Raw genomic sequence first — 4,442 nt, forward strand, 5'->3', positions numbered from 1 at the left:
AAGGAGTTGCCATCCTGTTTCATTTCCCCTTTGAAGTTCTATTTCAATGGGTGGCAAATTCTAGCAATGACTTAAGATTGACTTGGGCCTGGATAGGAGGGAGGGTGGGGGTGGTGGGTTTTGAGGCTCAGACTTCCTGGCTGGAAGCTTCTCTTGCCACTCTTTCTGGCTAAGTACTGAATTTTTCTCTGCCCTTTTACATCAGAGAGAAACAACTGTTAATGTAACCTTAACCTCCAGTCTGCTTGAAATCACAAACCCTGCCTCGATATGCAGGCACCCATACATCTATCAAAATAAACAAGAGGCTCTTTTTTGTAAGCACTTTGCTTTTGTTACTTTAGAGTTCAAGGAGATAAAAAATAAAACGTAGACAAGCTGCTTTCCATATAAATGCCATTCCCATAAATTGCATTTTAAAATGTAATTCATTAGGTGTCAAAGCATGGAAGAAAAATTGGAGGATATCTGAAAATACTTAAAATAAATGAAACAAAAACATGAGATTCCTTTTATAAAGCTGCTTTAACATTAAGTCTGTTGATAATTTGCATGCAAATAATTCACATTTTGATTGAACTCGTCAAAGTCTTTGCTCTATAGATTCCATTCTTCCTTGCAAGATTTTTAGGATTTATTATTCATTGCCTATTACATATTCCTAAAATCTGGAGAAAAGAAATAACATAAAAGCAAATGCAGCTGCTGTTTGTACATAACTGAAATTTTGATATTTACATAAACAACAGGGTTAAGTAAAAATAAATTTCACATTTTCTCAACACCAGCTCTCCCTCATCTCCCATGAATAAATGAAGCTCTAATAATACAAGTACAGTATCCACACAATAGAATCTATCTACAAATATCACACACACACACACACACACACACACACACACACACACAGGCCTAAAGAGAAATCAGAGACACCGAGCCCGCAGACAGGCACAGACATAAATGATTATTCTCACTTGACAGACCAACTGTACTGCTCTTTCCTTCTAATTCATTCTAGCCCCAGAGGGCTGGATCAGGAGAAAGACACTTGATAGCTGCTGTTTCAGTGGTTGAAATATTTGTGAAGTTAACGCATAATCTGAAAGCAGAAGCTAATAAATTATAGGGTGCTAATTGGAACTGGAGTGGAGTTGTCAATCATGATATCCTAAACACAGAGAGACCCTCATAACCTAAAAAGGCAAGGCAGCCTTCAGGAACAGCTCCCATTCGTTTCCAGCCTTGACTTCCAATCCAGCAGAAACATTGCATACAGAGTGGCCACTGGCAGAGTCGGCAGAGGTGATTCTGCTAATCAAAGCTCACTTTAAGAAGACAAATTTGCTTTTAGGGGGAAAGATAATTCTACTGAAGAATTAATGTTTTGAGAAGCATATTTTTTAGAGAAATATATACTGAATCGACTAGAAATGTTTTGGCAAAACATTACCTTTTATTTGGAATTTTTCACTTTAAAAAACAAGTTTGATTCAATAAGAATCAAAAGTTCTCCACGAAATAGTCTCATGTCTACTTCAAATTACAGTATTTCTATGAGATTTTCAATATACTCTTATAAAGCTAAGCTCTTGAAAACAAAAATAAAATGTCCAAATTTCCTCTGCTTTACTGGAATTCATTTATTTCACCTAGAAAAGCAGCAGCAGCATATTTCTTATTGCTTCATTTTGTTCTTAGAATCTTCTAGTAAGCTCTCATTCAGCTTATCTCTCAGCGTTTCAAAACAAAGTGATTTTGCTCAAACTCTCCTCCATTGTCATCATTATTTCCATCTCCTATCAAAACACCACAAATGAGTAAATATGTAATCATCATTACATATGAGACATTTAGATGAAAGGTAAACTAAACTTTGGAAGACAGAACTAAAAAAATTAGTTTTCTGAATCCTAATCAATAATTGCATAACTCTAATGATCTAGTTACCAATTAGAAATTTTAATCAACATTTATCTTTAGAGTACATTAGTCTTTATGTGTATTTACAACCACTAAAATATTCCATTTACCTTATAATTTGGAAGTTTCTTTAGAATATTTCAAATATCTTCACTTAGGAAAAGCAAATTAGGTACCTTAAAATTCTAAACACACACTTGCTCAAAACAACAATTATAATTAATGGGAATATCATGAGCTTCTTTCTTTTCCCACTAATTCTCATTACTATAGGCTTGCCCTTACTTTTGGCAACTACATTTTTGGCCCTGTTCTCATAATTGTATGATTGAGAAATGGTATGGAAAACAAAACAAAACAAATTTTGTTATTGGTGTTTATTTTTACTAGGTACAATCCTATTTATATTTTCTTCTCGTGCATTTTACCCAAGTGTAATCTATCCCAGAAAACAACTGGATATTTCTTCCTTTAGTATCATGTGATTTTTTTTTCATTATACCTGCTTTTATGTAGAATTTTTTGATGTATCTGGAAGTATTGCCTGAAAGTTCAATGCTATTAGTATTATTCCACCTTTGTGGAGTGTGAAATCTCTTTTTCACCTCAGGCACTTTCTCTTTCACTCTCAGAAACTGAGAGAAGGTCATTGACAGACAGATTCTGGTAAAAAAAAAAAACAAACAAACATAGAGAACAGAGCTTATGATATTTGTTCTTCCCTTGTTCAAAGACTTCTTCTAAAAACACATTTCTACTTGTATCTTTTTAAAGGAGTAAGAAAAGGATTAGAAAAATGTCAGCCTTATATCCTGAGGGAAAACCATGATGACGTTGTATTTAATTAGAATTGGTGAGAAGGAAAATTATTCACAATTTTACACTTAACAGTTCCAAACTATCAAATTAATAAATAAAAAATGATAATACTGGTACTATCATCTGGCATTGAAGTCTGGGATATATGGTTATTTTATATTTAAGAAATATTGTGATAAATAGGACTGAAAAATTTTAAATCTACCATTGGGATACTGCCATCTCCCTTTTTATTCTTGAGATATAAAGTGTATTGAAACTATAAAAAAATAAACAATGTTTCACAACTATAAAGTGAAGCAAGCTGCGGGTAATATTGGCTATGGGTTTTAGGAGAATAAGACAGAGTGTAGGTATCACTGAATCTCCCCATGTCACAGAACAGAAACAAGGCAAGACATTAAATTAAAATGAAACAAAATTATATAGTTTAATAGTTTATATTTTTCAGATTATAAAAGCTTTTGACTATATTTTTTACTGCTATTTTAGAGTGCATATTTAACTTTTGTCACTGCCTTTATTAGAAGAATTTCTAATTCAAACTCAGTAATTACTCTTTACTCCCCTTCTTACTATAAACAGAAAAGTTCTAAAAGTGACATTATAGAAAATGCTTTGCATGTTGTCTTTTCATTTCCTGATCTGGTCCTTGTGCTTTCTTGTCCTGTGTGTCTATAACAATGTTCAGAATAAAATCAGAACTATCCGGACTCAGTCTTCAGAAGGACATCAAGCTCATCATCAGACAATACCAGCACACTATCTAGAAATTACCCAAGTACCTAAACACGATTCTTCTAGTTGACTGTTACTCTGGAATAGAGCAGTCTGCAATATTTGTCTCATATTCCATAGAAGGTTCCTTGTAAATTCCTGCCTCCTACTATATTAGAGAACCTTCACCCTAAGTGCCCTTATCCAAATGCTATCTATTCTTCAAAGTCTAGCTTAAGATCTACCTCCTCCACAAAGCCTCATCTCCACACCAGGCACAGAGAGTGGTCTCACTCTTATCAGAACTTGTAACTTCTACCATCTATACCACTTACTTGGCATTTATTACATAACGACTTGTGACACAAGTTCAGGATTTAAGAGGTTGCCCTGAAGTTCATCTTGTTCACTTGTGACTTACAATACTCTTTACCCTTAACTAGGCAGTAAGTACATTGAGCAGGTACCACTAACTGTTGTGGGGAAAAACATACACACACAAATTGTTGCACTTAATTTTTAAATTTTATTATGTACAAACCAAGGCAAAATATAGGTTGATTTGAGTTTTAGACTACAAGTTAAAAAAAGAAAAACTGTCTGAAAGCCTGCTTCAGTAAAGAAAATCTTATTAAAAGGAGTGTGGAGAGGTTCTGTCACTTTTAGTAGGAGCCAAATAGTGTCAAATATCCTTTTCCTGCACTTGTATCCAGATCCTCAATCTCTGTCTTCTGTTCAAGGACATCCACTTCAACAATTATCCTCTCTTATTCTTGTATCATTACTTTCCCCTCTTCACTGGATAATTCCCGATAACATAAAACAGACTGTAATATTTCCTATTAAAAAAAAAAAAGCCTCCTTGACCCCATTACTCCAGTTACTAACTCATCTCTCTGTTCCTTTTAAATGGAAAAATGCCTTAAGGGAATCATCTTCTTGCTCTCCCCACTTACTTTTCCATTTTCTCTTATATCCACTCTAAT

Source organism: Pteropus medius, unplaced genomic scaffold (genome assembly GCF_902729225.1).
Source record: "Pteropus medius unplaced genomic scaffold, Ma_sr-lr_union100, whole genome shotgun sequence".
In the NCBI taxonomy this organism is placed as follows: domain Eukaryota; kingdom Metazoa; phylum Chordata; class Mammalia; order Chiroptera; family Pteropodidae; genus Pteropus; species Pteropus medius.